This window comes from Pipistrellus kuhlii, unplaced genomic scaffold (genome assembly GCF_014108245.1).
Source record: "Pipistrellus kuhlii isolate mPipKuh1 unplaced genomic scaffold, mPipKuh1.p scaffold_m20_p_12, whole genome shotgun sequence".
In the NCBI taxonomy this organism is placed as follows: Eukaryota; Metazoa; Chordata; class Mammalia; order Chiroptera; family Vespertilionidae; genus Pipistrellus; species Pipistrellus kuhlii.
Window position 1 is genome coordinate 16,469,774 of NW_023425427.1, and position 17,756 is coordinate 16,487,529.

The following is a 17,756-nucleotide window of genomic DNA, read 5'->3' on the forward strand; positions in this document are numbered from 1 at the left end:
TAATCTCAAAATAGATCCCCTTGCTACTCACATATTTCTAGACCAACTACTTCCTGCCATGGATTTGAATGTGGTACAGAGAATACAAATTATTAGCCTAAGCCTTTGTTTTTCAACCTTAAGGAATGTATAAAAACTTTTCTTGAACATCAAATCTGTCTACAAATTCTAAATTGAGAAACACTGACTTATTAAGAAACAGATTCCATTCTACAAAAATTGCTTTCCATTATGAATTACCACTATGAAGTGCTGTCTTTCTAACTAGATACAATATCAAACATCAAAATAAAAATACAAATGTTAACAGTTCTTACAGAACTCAAAGACCATCCCGCAAAATGGACCCTGCAAGTTTAAGGGACCCAGTATAAGAAAGTGCCTTATTCAAAATAGAAATAAAGGCCAAAACCGGTTTGGCTCAGTGGATAGAGCGTCGGCCTGCCGACTGAAAGGTCCCGGGTTCGATTCCGGTCAAGGGCATGTACCTTGGTTGCGGTCACATCCCCAGTAGGGGGTGTGCAAGAGGCAGCTGATCGATTCTCTCTCATCAATGTTTCTAACTCTCTATTCCTCTCTCTTCCTCTCTGTAAAAAATCAATAAAATATATATTAAAAAAATTAAAATAAACAAAATAGAAATAAAGTCTGCTGCCCTCTCTAATCCATATGATACACATGAAAACAGATTTTCCTCTTCTGCACCCCAATAGCTGTCCTATACCACTCATCTCTGTCTCTTTTCTTAAACTATAGGATCTTTGAAGTCAAGTCTATGGCTGATTCATCTCTGTATGGAGCAGCACACCTCACACAATGAATCATAATAGTCTCTGATTTTTTGTGGGCTGAATAAATAGACACAGACTATATTTCTTTGGCAATGATTTACTGTCTCATATTTATGTCTTTGTTCCAAACCAGTATCACAGATAATCAAAGGTTAATAGACATTTCAATTCAATTTCTACAATATATCTTAAAAAGTTAAAAAAAACAGAGGCAAGTCCAGTCTTCCTTTTTCCTAATTAATATAAAGAAATAATATGGACAGTTTAAGATACCAGGTAAAAGTCAGTAAAAGATACAGATAGAAACATCATTATCATCAATGCTTATCCAAAGCATCTCTATAAAATAGAAGCAAAAATTATTTTATAATCAAATACTAATATGTGACTATCGATATGTATTAAAAATCAGCTGATAAACAGTAGAGATTTTAAAAACTTAAATGTTTTTAAGAGGTTATAAACCGGGCTGACCCAATGAAATCATAGTATATAAATGACTATTTAATAGTTAGGATCTATAGCACCTTTCATACAAAATATTATTCATCAAATACAATAAGTTAAAATAAAAGAATGCTTTCTTTTTCTCCCCCAAAAGCCACAAAGATTTGGTCTGCATTACAAAGCCATAAGAAAGTCAATTCTAAGCACTATATGAGCTACATTTTTTAATCCTATCATGACTGTCATTCTTTATATAAAATAAAGTCATATGCATTGTAGGAAATGTAAAAGCCCAAAAGGTTAAAGCTTTGGATACGGCATTTAGCTAGCAGACTAAAAAACTAGATCTCTAGTCTACTCACTCTTCACTCAACTTCCACTTATCTTCTTGGAATTTAGATATTTATGAGTTTTTATTTCCTTCTAACTTTGTGTTTTAATTTTATGGAATAAATAAGGTAACACACCTATACCTCTACATTTGACAATAGTAGACACTTTTTAAAGGGTTAGAGGGTATTTATGTCTATATTTGTTAGGTCTCACCTGATTAGACAGACAGACAAAGTATAAACTAAAAGTTTTTATGGAATAAAACATTTTTCAATTACATTGCAACATCAACTATCCCTCAGAACTTTATTTATCAAGAAAAGAATATTCTGTAGAGTCTTACGATGAAATAGTATTTCTCTAAGTTCCCAACTTCCACTGTACTATTTTTAAAATAGCATAATAATTTCAAGGTGTTTAGGTACCAACCATAAGAAATGTGGCTGGGCCTGGCTGGCTTGGCTCAGTGGTTGAGCATCAACCTATGAACCAGGAGGTCATGGTTCAATTCCCAGTCAGGGCACAAGCCCAGGTTGCAGGCTTGATCCCCAGTAGGGGGCGTGCAGGAGGCAGCTGATCAATGATTCTGTCATCACTGATAGTCTCCTCTCTCTCCCTTCCTCTCTGAAATCAGTAAAAATATATTTAAAAAAAGAAGAAGAAGAAGCAAGCAAGCAATGTGGCTGGCCCTGGCCAGTGTAGCTCAGTGGCTGGAGTGTTGGTCTGTGCACTAAAGTTTCTGGGGTTCAATTCTCCCTCAAGGCAGTACCTGAGTTGCAGGTCTCTGCCCCGGTCTGGGCCCATTGGGCATGTGCGGGAGAGGCAACCAATCGATGTCTATCTCTCTATCTCTATCTCTATCTCTATCTCTATCTCTATCTCTATCTCTATCTCTCTCCTCCTTCCTTTGGCCCCCTCCCTCCCTTCCACTCTAAAAATAAAATCAATGGAAAAAATATCCTCAGGTGCAGATTAACAACAACAAAAAGGTAATGTGGCTGAATGTTATTAAAGTTATAATTTACTAAATGGATATCATAATTCAATTGCTAACAGTAGACACTATTTAGAATAGCTGTCCTTCACCTTATTCTTCCTTTGAATGTTACTTTCTACACCAATTCTACTGGACACCTAATTCTACTTTAAGTCAAGATAGAATTTACAAATAGTTTGTTATTAGCTACATTTTCTAAATATTAGGTCAATTAATACAGGCATTTGCTAATTTTAAATTATATGACCATCCGAGCACTTACATTGAGTCGTATTTTCAACTTAACATCTACTTCCTTCAGCTTCTTATGAAGTCAAATACAAAGTATTAAAAGGCGAAATAAATTTTTATTTTCATTGGCCCATTGTCATATTACAAGGTTTTCATAGTAAAGATTTCCCTCTTTTTCCCCAAAGATGTTATGGGGATGTTAAATAGCAAAAATTCTATCTATCTCTCAAAGGAAACTACTTTCTTAGATTAAACAACAAATCACAAGAGGAAGCTACTTTGACTTACTTCCTGTTGATTAAAATTCTTCCATCAGCTTAATGCAGCTACACATACTTTGTTTTAAAAATAGGGTGGGAAGAGCAAAGAGAACTCAACTGCTAAACAATAATAGAGCAGGTATAATTTGGTAATATGGTAAGAAGGTTAGAAATAAGGTTTTTTATTTAGAGAATCTAAATCCTTTCCAAAATATAATTAAAGAGGAAAATATGAAAAGTAACATATATCTAGGCTTTAAAGAAGCGTGTTTCTCAGAAAATTAGATACATAAATACTAACAAGCAAAGGTTATAAATTCACTATGTCTGAAACTAATTTGAGGAGGGAAATCTTGTATGTCAGATTCTATCTGCTTCATAATTATTTGGGTAATAAAATCTTCAATAACCAACTCTATAATAAAGTAATCTAGGTCCTTTAAAAAAAATCTTGCAATTAAGCAAAGGACTTAATATAGGGTGTATCTAAATATGGTAGGTACATCAAACAATGTGAGATAAATCAAGCAACTCTTCTAAAATAGTAAGTTAAAATAATATTGCACTTGCTTAGATTAATACTTATTGTTTTTAATGTATATAAAGGAACTTAATGTCAAGCCTGAATCAGCCTACAGGCATATTAATTAAAGGCAAATACATGTAAAAATGTGTGTTGTATACTTCAACATCAAGGTATAATATCTACTGTCCCAGACAATTATATATTAACAAAATAATTCTTCTATTTTAATTCTGAGTTATATTTGTTGCTTTTAATTGAAATTAGCATTTCTGACCCAATTTATAAGAACAATTTTTGTCCAAAAATTTATTGAAAGAAACAATAAGAATTTCAAAAGGCAAATATAAAAAACACCACCACCAAACCACACCAATTTAATACATAATTAAAAGGTATGTTCCTCTTCTCTAAACTTGTACAACTTTGCATTTTTATTTATTTATAATAGCATAAAGAATCAACTTTCAGGCTGCTTTTTTAAAAAAATTAAGGCTTATTTATACCCAATAATTATCTTTATTCTAGATTTTTTATGTTCACTTTTAATAGTTCAATCTATGTTTCTAATGTAGAAATTGGAAGAAGAGTTTTTTAATTTTGGAGTTTCTAGGTGTGTGTTTCTTGGTGTCGTTTCTTCCCAAACAATAATTACAAATTCACAGCAAATTGAACATAATTTTTTAAAGTATGCATAAGAATATAAAGCAGACTACTAAAAATATAAAAGTATTATTTGATGTAATAGTCTGTTTTTTAAGAAAATACATAGAAAAGGAAAATTTTAAACAATTTCCTTAACTTCACCATCTTTTATGTCAATTTTCTATGTGGTCCATTTTTCATTCAAGGTCTACATATCTTACTATGTATTAAAATTATCAATGAATTTAAAAGCACTGCTATAAAACTTTTCTTTAGTCCATTCAGCCCCTTAACTAATCAAACAATGAAACAAATATTACAAGGTGAGGGCTGACAAAAAATCATGATGAACCTCTCAGATGAGAAACTAATTGGTACTTAGTACACAATGGCTTACATTTAATCCTGTTAATAACCACACACAAAAAGAAATAAAAGACTCACTTTTCAGTCATCTCTCTGGACCACTGGGCTAAAATAACAGCATGACTAAATCTGACATTGACCCCGTGGCCCTGCTAGGAGTTAAAAGAATTCCTTTGAGTCTTCTGAGGCCTGTTCTCAACTGCTCCAGAAGGGGTGGGCTAGTCATACACACTTGTTAACCTTCTTTACAGTAACAGGTCAAATTAGAAATGGTCATATACACTGTAATATACACCAGCTCTTACTTTAAACTTTAAGTCTGTACCTTATAACAACACAAAATTTAATAATAATAATAATATAAGAATAGCTGGCTGATAAAATGTCATAGATGGATGAAATGTAATTGGAACAGTAAGACTGTATTCAACAATAACATATTACTATAAATAAATTTTAAACAAATAATATGTCTAAATTAACAAGACTAAAATTGAGAAAAAGCACCAAGATGATCTGTCATCTATTTGTCACCTAAAATCACTAAATTTTAAAATATAAAAACTCCATATATAAAATTTTCTAGATATATCACAAAACAGTTTTCAGCGAGCCTACTAAATTAAATATTCCTAACACTTTGTGAAGTTTTGCAGGATTTTGTGACATGAACCCATCAAGGACAAAACAGAAAAATACATTGTCAAAATTATATAAATTTGCTTGAAACCAGGTTACTTTTGTCCTTTCATCCTTTTCAAAACACACCTTATGATTTCCAAAAAGAAGATGTTAGCATCTCATACCTTCCTCTCTAACTAGAGATTTAAAATAAAATGGACATGGATTTACTATACTTGATAAGATTTCTCTAGTTCTAATATTAGTTATTTTTAAATTATATTTTCTTAAATTAAATAAAATCCCAGGTTTATTCCTACTTCATAAAGTCTAATTGCTGAAAATCTAAATAAACCAATAGTAGTATATTTAATCATTTGCTTCAAGTTTTTGCATTAAAAAATGACTACAGTTAATTTACGAAAACATTTAAATATACCATTTTTATATATTGGAAGCCAGTAGATGTCCTTATAACACTAAGAAATAAAATTATTATATATCAAAATGTATTTTAATTTGATTCTACAGCAAAATATATAAATTTTACATAATTCAAGTTCTGCGTTCTTACAGATCGTTTTTTAAAGTTTAGCTTATCATATTAATAAAAGAAAAAAAGACCAAAGAACTATTATTTAAAATGAACATGATGTAACTGAATATCAGCAATTATCATCAAGGATTGTTTGGTTAATTTTGTGAAGGCTTAAATTAATTCAGGATAAATGCCAGATTTAAAATTTTAAAAGTTATCACAATCAAACTTTGAGAAATATGTCAAAGTTTAAGTAAACTCTGAGAAAAACAGAGTTCAAGCTCTATGTTTTCAAAAATCTATAGCGGCATACAAATCTCTATCTGCCAAGTGTAGACATCGTGGATATGAGCTTTCTTTCCCCCAAGTTCTTGTTCTCTCATCCACAGTTTAGTATTTTTCAAGAAATACAAAAACACCTCAAAATTACCAAGCAATCCCTGTTTAAAGCTCTAATGCAGCGCCTACTCTTTTAAACAGAAAAATCTAAAAGGTTTTCCAACCGCACAATGTAATTTTACCTTCATTGGCTTACCTTCAAAGCATTTTCTGGTCTAAAAAATATCAAGAATAAAAGTATTTCCATTACACATTAATAGTTACTATACATGGTTAGCCATTCAGTTTTAAGAGAATCTTCCGCCCACTGCCAAAAGAAAAAAGAGAGGGAGAACAAAAAAGAAATCCTACAAAACGGGAGTTTCAAATAAAGGCTGGAAAAGGAATCAAGAATCATGACCTTTAAAAAAAAAAAGTTGTCTGACGATTGTGAAGGTTTTAATAGCATGAAAGCCCTTTACCAGTTTGCTCTTTCCTTAATAAATTTCAAGTTCGGCTCTGCAGCGCGTTCCTGCTGAAAGCCACACACAACAAACCTGTGCCCTTAGCTTTAAGACCTAATAACATTGTACGTGAACATTCAGTAAGGGAATAGTAGAGAACACTCTAACAGAAAAATTTGTTATTTGCACTAACAGAAAAATTTTCTTATTTTTTTCTTATTTTTAGAGCTGTACACTTTCACAACTGAATCTGTTTTCCATATTTATACCCTGATTTGATGTGAATACTGGAAATAAATATATTGTAGAGCTTAGTGTTTTTTAATAATTACATATGAAAATCAAATGTAAATGTAAAACACCTTTGAAACTACTAGTCAGAATTATTTTATAAACTTATGAAACCGCTATAACAATGATGAAAAGGAAAAATTATTAAGATAATTTTAATTGTCAGGGATAATACAAGAGCTAATAAGATTATCAGGATACATTTTCTTCCTAGTTTGAAACTCACTGATTTTAAGAGAAATTGCTTCTTGAGACATCATTAGACAGAAATAAAATTGTGAAATACATAATAACTAGAAAGTAATAAAAACAAAAGTTCAAAAATGTCATTTGTTTTTTGATAATAGCAAATTCTATAAACCAGTTTTATAGTCTAGGAACACTAAAGTCCAGAAGAAAAACTACAGTTAGTGGGCACAAAAGAAAACTTGCCAAAGTATTTAACACACATCCAGAAAGAAAATTTTAGATAACTCATTGCCATGGTGTATAATCAACTGAACAAACAAAAACCCCTAAAATTATGCATATCAAAATTAATCCCTTTTCATCCTATTTATCAATGCTAGAAAGTTCTCTTAAACTATAAGTTAACAGTATATCACAATATCATGGTATATTTGGAAATTATTACAATTTTTAAATGCTAAAAAATACTTTTTATTATTTTATATTAATTTAAGGAATTCAAAATTCCATTAAATAATGCTATTGTATGTTGGCATCCTCACAAAACAAATGTAAAACAGAAGTATCTTTGATCACACTAATTTGCTATTCTAAAATCTTCAGATATTAATGAAAAAATATTTTGAGGTGATGTTAAGATAGAAGCCTCTACTATTCCCTTACAGCAGTAACAAATTATTCAACATTTAAATTGCCATAACAGTTCTCCAAAGATTTAACATTTAGTAGCACGAAGTTGTTTCATAAAACAAAATCCTTCACATTTGAAAAGTAAGCATATTTTGCAAGAATAGGAAAATTTTAAAGATCTGGTCAAATTAAAAACGTATGTCTCCAATCAATGTATATTGATGTCTATTTGAATATATACATATCATAACAAGAAAAAATGAATGTAAGAGATATCACATATTAGATTACAGCTGATTACCTATGAATATCTTTTGAATATACAATAATATTTAAATTAAAACTTATAACAGTACTACTTACTGCTAATTTGTATTTCTAGTAGTATTTACTTAATTCAACTATAATATAACATTTTTATTCCATCAGAGAGCAACCATGAATAGAAAATTCTGGAATTAATACTTTCCTATCAATTTCATGCATAAAGCTAACATATCTTTTGAGCTGCTCAATGGCTAAAAAATTAAATTGTTACTGTTATTAGGAAAACAAAACCAAGAACAAAATTAGTTTAGTTTTTCCTTGCTAGTCCCCATGGATCTAAATCCACACAATAATTCTTCCCAATCTGCAAAACAAAACACACAAATAGATGGGCTAAGGAAGAAAGATCAAAACAAAGAAGTGAGGGGAGAAAATTCCCTTTCCCTTTAGCAATCAACAAAATAACAAAAAAGAAAAAGTGGAAAAGTCGCCCAGAATATATGACCATGTAAGCATGGGCACTCTTGCAGAAAACCAAGTCTGCAACCCAAAGCCATGGGAAATTTAAATTAGAGCGAACGGCCACAATAGGCAGGGAAATCTGTATAGATAAAAAGGGAGTGCTGAGGTTGCAGGTATACTGCTAAAGATCTTTTGAGATTTCCAAACAAACTTTATTAGTTTTATTAATTTTAAAAAGGCATAACTATCCACAATGTACCATAAAGATTAAGTTTTCCCCCCTTAAATCAAAATGTACATATGTATGTGATGTATCCAAGGGAAGAGTAAGGATTCCCATTGCTTAATACTGAGAATCAGCAAATCAGAAATCTGCTTCACAACTCTATCTCCTTCCATATTCAAATAATGTTAAAGCAATGAAAATTTTTAACAAAAGAAAGTCAGAAATAAGCCTTTCGCCCCTGTTGTTGACCTAAGTGATGGCAATATACAGCTCCTCCTTGACTATTCCATAAAGAACTATATACCAAAGTTAGTTTAACTAATCAAAACAGCTTAAAAATTAGATGACCAGTGGCACAACCATTACATTTCCTGTTAAATATAGTAAGAAAGGAAATTTCCCAAACTAGGATATCTCAAACAGAAGAATAAAGGTACTTACACAACAACCAAAACAGTCATGGTGTTAAAAACCAATACAAATATTCGATAACTTAGACCTGATGAATTTTTGCCAGTAACTCAGCTATCCAAAAACATCTTGAATATTATTAACCTTTTTAGGAAAATATTTCATACACATAAAAGGCAATCATACTATATTAAAGTAATAACATATTTACAGCAATATTTAAGTTATATTTATTCTCTCACAAAATTTATGTTATTTTTAAAGCAAAACAAAATAGGTGAACTAGACAGGGTACTGAATATAAAGCAAAATATTAATTATAGGGGATTGAGGTAATTTTCAAGTACTTAGAACAATAAAAATTGACCAGCAATTAAAATCTTTAGAAGTGGAAAGTAATACTATTTCTAAGTAAAGTCACTGACAAAAGTTCACTTTTGTTTCAATCAGATCATTTTACACTAAAAAATGATTAGAGCAATATAAGGAGTAACTTATAGGATTAATGTAATTGCATACCTTTTCTTTAAAACCTTTCTTTAGTTAAATTTATTTGCCTTTTTCCTCTATATCTTGAATTCCTCTCACCTGACTTTTCAAAGTATAATTATTCAATTACTTAGTAATGACATTTATCAGCTATAAGTAGACTATTCCCTATATCTTTAAAATTTCTCATTAACTACAAATATGGGAAGATTATTAAAAAGTTTTCTAGAAATTAGGGCTTTCCCTTCCTATAGTACAGAATTCTGTTAGAGGCACTATTCACTATAAAGCAAAATCAAATGTGACCTACACATGCCACTAAAAATTTTCTTTCAGTAAGTAGCTCTGAAGAGCCAAACTTTCATGTTGAGGTAATTATAAATTAACTATATATTTGGGCAAAAGCACGGGAGGAGAGTACAAATTATTCTCCCATATTAGAACTGTGCTGTCTTCCCTTAATGTGAATGCGAAAGAGCAGATGCTCTCAAGTCCACCACTGACGATTTTCAAAACTATGACAAAAGCTGAAATTCTAAGATAAAAATGTCACAGAAATAGTTATAAACTAACAGACAAGATCCACTTTTAAATAATCTATTACTACTTTTCATTTACATTTGAATCCAAATCTTTATTGCAAAAATAATTTTTGCCCCCAAAATATATCTGATAGAACGTTATCAGATCAAGATTTAAAAACTAAGAAACAAGTCAAATCTCTTCCTTTAGATATTCCTAAGTATCTCTGTGTAATCTGAAAAGAAAATGTCATCATATACATGGTGATGCTCAATTAAAATATTTATTTATTATAAGCAGAATCAACAACAATCTGGTAAATACTCAAAATGCCAAAAACTTAACCATGACAATTTAAAACAAAACAAGGATAAACAATAATTTGGCTGAATAACTTCCTTAAATCAAACACTTTTATTTTATTAAGTGTTTACAACGAGGGGAGTGTTAGTAAGAGATCAGTAAATCACTTGGAAGTTAAATATAAATTTAGCAAAAACTTAAAAACAGGACCTATTTAAAGACATGAACTATCTAAATAGCCTTTTCTATTACAAGGGGGGGGAAAAAAGAGTAAATGTTTCCTTTTCTATATTTCTTGTGGAAAATGTTTTAGAGTTTTTAATCAAATGTAGTTCCCATCAAATTTACCTTCTGACCATAAAAATATACTATCTATAAATGACTTATCTTCTTAAGCTAGTAAATTACTATAGAAAACACAGTACCTTTATAGCAAACAGCTATAAGAAAATTACAGTTAAACACTCTTTATCCAGACATCAGTATTCAAGTTCCTATGATAAGGAGATAAAAATGAAAATGTGCCCACCTTATTTTATGCTTCTCCATTCCAAAAAAGAATAAACCTGTAGATGAGTAAGTAACTTATAATGGCAACTAAGTCATTAGTTCAATACATATATATATTATATTATTTTTTACTAAGCAGTTTTCAACAAATGTAGTATATCTTATGCAAAAATTTAATCAGTTTCTAAAAGAAATGGCAAAAAAAAAAAAAAGTAAAATTTAATCCTGTCCCTAGGTACTTATCACTGTTGAAAAGCTACTGTAAATGGATTTAGACTAAAAGTCATAAATTGACTTTGCAAGAATGCATACCTAACTTACTGATCAACAGTAAAATCACAAAAATTAGCAACATGCAATATCAACGTTCCAAAATGTTATTAAAATCTAACCCAAAGCTGCCTTAGCATTTCTGGGGTTTCTAATGAGATTTTCAGTTTGCTGAACAATAGCCATAAAAGGCTTTCAAACTTCACTCCATTCACAACTAAAGGTGAAATTGAACATTTTTATTTCTTCTCTCCCTATGACAACTTCACTATAGAACAGTGAATAACACAGTTAAAGTCATTATGCTAATTAGAAATTAAATAAAAAGGTGCCCTAACAATAGTTAAGTGTAAGGTAACATGCTACAACTAGAGACAGTTCAAAAGCAGCTTTGGGAATTGTGTAGGACAGGCTCACAAAAGCTGAAAACATCAGGAGGGAGCGCCTTGATGTTCCCAGTCACTAGAACTCTAGCATATGGCTATTTTTCAATTATAAGGCAGAAATTAAACAATCATCAATGAGAAGAATGTCAAAAAGCAACCCACTGTTTGTTTGTTTTTTAATTTTTTAAAAGTGATTTTAGAGAGAGGAATGGAGAGGGAGAGAGAGAACCATCAATCGGCTGCCTCCTGTACACCCCGCACTGGGGATCAAGCCCAAAACCCAGCACCTTCGGAAATTGAACTGTGACCTCCCAGTTCATAGGTCATTGCTCAACCACTGAGCCATGCCAACTGGGCAGCAATCCACTATTATAACCTATTTGGCCATAAAATCTCTCAAGAAACTATATTTACTGAAATTAAACTGACTAGTTACCTGATAAATGCAAAAAGGGGAGGAGGGAAATATTACCTTAAAGATTTGAGGAGCATTAAAAACAAAGTTTAATTAATTAAAATTACTATGTTAAAGATGGTAAGGAGGAAAAAAAGATGGTAAGAACACAAACTAGGAGATGCCAAAAATTACAGTGTAAAACATATTCTAATTTTAGAACAGCCCTGCATAAAGGACACTTTAAAAAGCAGTCCTTTGACTTATAGCACCTTGTCCGTCTGAGAGAATTTTTCTATCTGCCACAAAGTCATATAAATTATCCACATTTTTTTTTTTAAAGGAAAATGAGATATAAAGTAAGGAACAGGTAGAAAACATTAGAACAAAATAATCACCAAAAAATCTTGGTCAGCATTCTGAACATATACAAAACATAAATGCCCTTCCTCATTTAAATTTAGGCTAAGGTGGTTGTCTAAAAAGCCATACTATTAAAATGTTTAATCATATTAACCACATATTAAACCATTAGTTAAACATTAATGATACTATACAGTCTTAAGTTTCTATTAGGTTTTTTCAATTTCTATTCTTCTTCTTTGCATTTAACCTAAACTTTAAACCTTATCCATTCTTTAAAACTCAGTTCAAAGGGCTACTTTTCAATTCAGTCTTACACTTTGCCTACCCACAATAATCTTTATATATATATATATATATATATATATATATATATATATATATATATATGTATGTATATATTATTGATTTTCTACAGAGAGGAAGGGAGAGAGATAGAGAGCTAGAAAAGTCATTGAGAGAGAAACATCGACCAGCTGCCTCCTGCACACCCCCCACCGGGGATGTGCCCGCAACCAATGTACATGCCCTTGACTGGAATCGAACCCGGGACCTTCCAGTCCGCAGACCAACGCTCTACCACTGAGCCAAACCGGTTTTGGCCACAATAATCTTTTTTTTTTTAAATCTATTACATTCACCTTAAAATGACTATGTACTGTGCTGAAGCATCTCTTATATTTGTAAAAATATATTTAACTCTGGTCTCACAGTGAAGTTTCCATATTGTCATGCACTTTAAGGTTTCTAAAGGCAGGAATTATATAGCAATTGTAAAACCACAACTTCTTAAAGATACAGTGGCTTATACAGTGGAAGCATCCAATAAGTAAGAGACTGATTTTTAAGATTTCAGATTTAGTTTTAATTAGAACATAAAATGTCACCAAGTCAAATTTAATTCCCTACCCTGCTATAAAGGATACAAGTTACTAACTAATTACAACAGATTTAATTCCAATAAAATTAAAGGAAAAAATTTAAGAGCCAAATGGGAAAATCTTAACACTGACCCTAGTTATATTTAATGAAAAAAGAATTAGTGAGAATTTGTGTAGGTGTGATAATGATATGATTATTTCTTAAGAATATTTACCTTTCAGAAATACATACCCGTGTTTTCCGGCGTATAAGACGACTTTTGAACCGAAAAAAAGTCAACCGAAAATGGCCAGAGTCAGAGAGGCGGCCTATTAAAAAAAGAACTGGTGTTGCCTCAGAAATGGGGGGTAGTCTTATACAGCGAATACAGGCCTAAACCTATGTTTTAACTGTAAAATTAGGGGGTCGTCTTATACGCCCGGTCGTCTTCTACGCTGGAAAATACGTACTAAAATGCATATATGTATGTATATCAATGAGTGAAATGATGTATGTGATTTGCTTCAAAATATTATAGGGGCATGGAGTTAAATATAATATTGGTTATAAGTTGATAATTTGTTGAAGCTGGTTTTTAGAATACTAAGTCCATTATAACATTCTATCCTTACATACTTTAAAATTTCCATAAAAAATTAACCAAGAGTTAGCAATTACTCCTAAAGCTAATAATATCCCTTCTCTATGCAGGAAAGTAAGTTGCTGATTATTCCTCTATAATTCTTACAGCATTGGTGTCTCTCCCCCCATTTAGCTGTCATACACAATCACCCTCCCAAACTTGAGATCACCCTCACAAACTAAAACCATGCTGACTCCCTGTGGTGCATGTTTTCTTCAACCAGGTAACCTGTCTTTCTAAAACATGAGAATTGCAAGCCAATCCTACTGAGGACAACAAAAGAAAGAAAATAAAGGGTGAGAATTTTTAAAAGAAAACAAATGACAGAGTAGGCATCGTTTATATAAAAAAAGGAACAAAGAAAGAAAGGAAAGAAAATGAAGCCTAGATCTTAGAAATAAACTCCTACATCCCTCAGTAGAGAAAGCTAAGAGCCAGATGTAACTAACGGGCAGTTTAGGTCTATGTTTTGGCAGGAACTTATTATAGCCAAAGCCCTCATCATAAAACTATATACTGAGGAAGGCTAGGCTGAACATTCATAAATGTTACATCCCCAAGGCCTCAATGGAACCTCAGGAAACTAATCAACAAATTCAAAATCAGAAAAGTATTGAACACTGGAAGAAGAACAGAAAGGGGGGAAAATGCCTTTGACTTGTGTATTATCTGCCTCATAGTGTATTATCTCTAATTGTGTACTAAAATAAAACAAATGTAAGCATCTCACTGAAATTGAAAGAGCAGGAGAAAGCCTTAATTATCCACAGAGCAAGAGTGGTGCTGTACTCATTACTACAAATTTAACAATAGTAAATGGAAAATATGTGTGAACTTATATAGTCTTTCATATGTTCATATACTACCTAAAATTCACTACTCCTATTTTTTAGAGTTAAGTTTTTAACCACATCTATCACCAGGATTTTGAGAGACTTAACTCCCATGGTTAAGAAAAAAGAGACTTGCATGGAAAAGACCTGCCATCAACGAGTTTATAATCTCTTCTCTTATATCCTATTGATATTTTAAATATGCCATATTTTGGGGATGGGAGTTGAGGGAAGGAAAAGGAGTACACAAATTAGCTGTTGCTGCTGTTTAACAATCATCATTTCAAAAGTATGCTAGAATTTCAACAAAATTCCACCAACATGAAAAAACCTTCTCTCAAAACTATTCTATACACTGAATCAGACCTTTCCCCAGATCTATTTATGAATGAGATAATATTGATTAGAGAATAACAACACACCCAAAGAGGTATCAGCACTAAATATACTGCTTACTAACTGGAAAGAAATAGGATTATGGCATTAGCAGATCAAGGAAATAAAATAGGAATCTATATTTGAGTATCTGTAAGAGTTTGTAAGAGTCAAGCAAGTTAATTTGCAGGCTGCAGAATTTGTTTCCATTTGGCTGGAACAAAATAAACAACACAAATTCCAGCCAGGCCAACATGGCTCAGTGGTTGAGCATCAACCTATGAACCAGAAGGTCACGGTTAGATTCCCCACCAGGGCATATGCCAGGGTTGGGGGCTCAATACCCGATGTGGGGTGTGCAGGAGGCAGCCAATCAATGATTCTATCATCATCATCATTCTCTATCTCTCTCTCTTTCTCTCCTTGAAGTCAATAAAAATATATTTTTAAAAATTCCTAGGAGCAAAGAGTAGGGATAAATGTCAATATGGATAATAAAAGCATACATTGAATGTCTGGGATCAAGAATTACTTAGGTCTTATATCAAACATTTTTACTAATACACACACACTAAACTTTAAAGGAATACATATCTATAAGAATGAATAAGTTTCTTTAAAAACTATACATGTGCCGGGACCGGTTTGGCTCAATGGATAGAGCGTCGGCTTGGGGACTGAAGTGCCCCGGGTTCGATTCCGGTCAAGGGCATGTACCTTGGTTGTGGGCATATCCCCAGTTGGGGGTGTGCAAGAGGCAGCTGATCGATAACTCTCTCTCATTGATGTTTCTAACTCTCTATCTCTCTCCCTTCCTCTCTGTACAAAAATCAATAAAATATATTTTAAAAAAAACAAAACTATACATGAATGGCAACATATAAGGAAATTTTATGCAAAAAAGCTATTCTAGAAAAACATAAGCAACAGCTATATGAAACAGAATGAGGGGGGAGGACTAAAAAATAACAAAGAACCTGCCAAATATTAGTAGAAATGTGCAAATCATATAGAAATGTACAACAAGACAAGTCATCATAAAAAAACAATGCTGCTAAGCGGAATCCTCGTACTGGTAGGAAGTATAATGGTGCAGCCACTGTGAAAAATGGTTAGGTAATTCCTCAAAAAGTGAAACATAAAAATACCAGTAATTCCATTCCTAGGTATATCACCAAAAGAATATCCAAAACAGGTATCCAAATAAATATGAATGTTCACAACAGCACTGTTTACAATAGCCAAAAGGTGGAAATAACCCACATGTCAATCAACAAATGAATGGATAAACAAAATGTGGTATATTCACAGAATGGAATATTATTCAGCCTTAAAAAGAATGAAGAACTGATATTTGCTACAACATGCACAAATCTCCAAAATAGTATGCTAAGAAAGCCAGACACAAAAGATCACGTATTGTATGCTTCTATTTAGGTAAAATATCCAGGATAGGTAAATTCATAGAAACAGAAACAGATTAGTGGTTGCCAGGGTCTGAGGAGGAAGGAAAGAAAATGACTTCAATAGGTACAGTGTTTCCTTTGGATGTGGTGAAAATGTTTTGGAACTACAAAGATGTAATGCTTCTACATTTCCAATTAACTAAAAACCACTGAATTGAGCACTTTAAAATGGTTAATTTTATGTTAATTTCATCTCAATAAAAAGAAATCCTCAAAACAATGCAACTCTTCTCTACAAATATTTGATAATTTAGTGATTAATGGTGTCTCTCCCCTTTTAAAACGAATTCATACATTTATACCTGAACCCATCTTTTATTTGGCCCCTCCCACTCTAGTCTACCGAACAGGTATAATCTCTCCTTCAAAATTTTTCTTCCCAAAAACATTATTAGATCTCCTTTATTCTGACCAAACTTTACTTGATTTTGCTCTATGTTTTATTTCTTTTCTACATACTATTTCTATGTACTATTCTATTTCTTTTCCTCCTTTTGCTGTCAAATTCTCAGAGTTGGCCTCTTATAGCCTGAGGCAACCACCTATTTTTATAAGTAAGATTTTGTTGATATAACCATCCCAGGTCTGGTAGGTGTAGCTCAGTTGGTTAGAGCATCCTCCCATACACCAAAAGGTGGTGAGTTCAATTCCCAATCAGGGCACATACCCAGGTTCTGGGTTCAATCCCCAGTCGGGCACATGCGGGAGGCAACCAATCAATGTTTCTCTCACATCATTTCTCTCTTTTTCTCTTCTTGCACCTCTCTCTCTCTCTCTCTCTCTCTCTCTCTCTCTCTCTCTCTCTCTCTCTCTCTCTCTCTCTCTCAAAATAAACAAACAACCGTCCATCTCATTTCTTAGGTATTATGCCCACAATAAGGGCAAAGTTAAGTAGTTAGGAGATCCTGTGGCCTGGAAACCTAAAATACTTCTTATCTGGCTTCTTATAATAAAATCTGTTGATCTCTGGAGCTCCAGAGCATGATCTCCATTCAGTATCATCACTCCTCTGAGCGCAAGTGGGTACCAGGAAAGGTTTTGGAGCAACAGTAAAATATGAGTAAAAAGGGCATTTCAGGACCAATATAGTGTGCAGGGAAGATATATTAAAAAAAAAAAAAATCATTTAGAAAACTATTGCTAGGCATTGGGTATAAAAGGTAAGAAATGAAAGGGACTTTTTAAAAGGATAAGTATCAATACTAGATGACTACTTATGACAAAAGAGACAAAGCTAACACTGAAATTTCAATCCTGTGATGTGGTTCTCAGAATTTGCATTCTCTCCTACAGTCTATTGTACACTTACAGCTTTTCAGTTTCCTACCTTA

General features: G+C 32.2%; 1 protein-coding gene across 3 annotated transcripts in view; it reads right to left on the bottom strand.

Annotated features, from left to right (window-relative positions):
- Positions 1–17,756, bottom strand: part of ZCCHC7 (zinc finger CCHC-type containing 7) — a 155,845-nt gene that overhangs the window by 130,858 nt on the left and 7,231 nt on the right. The window lies entirely within an intron of this gene.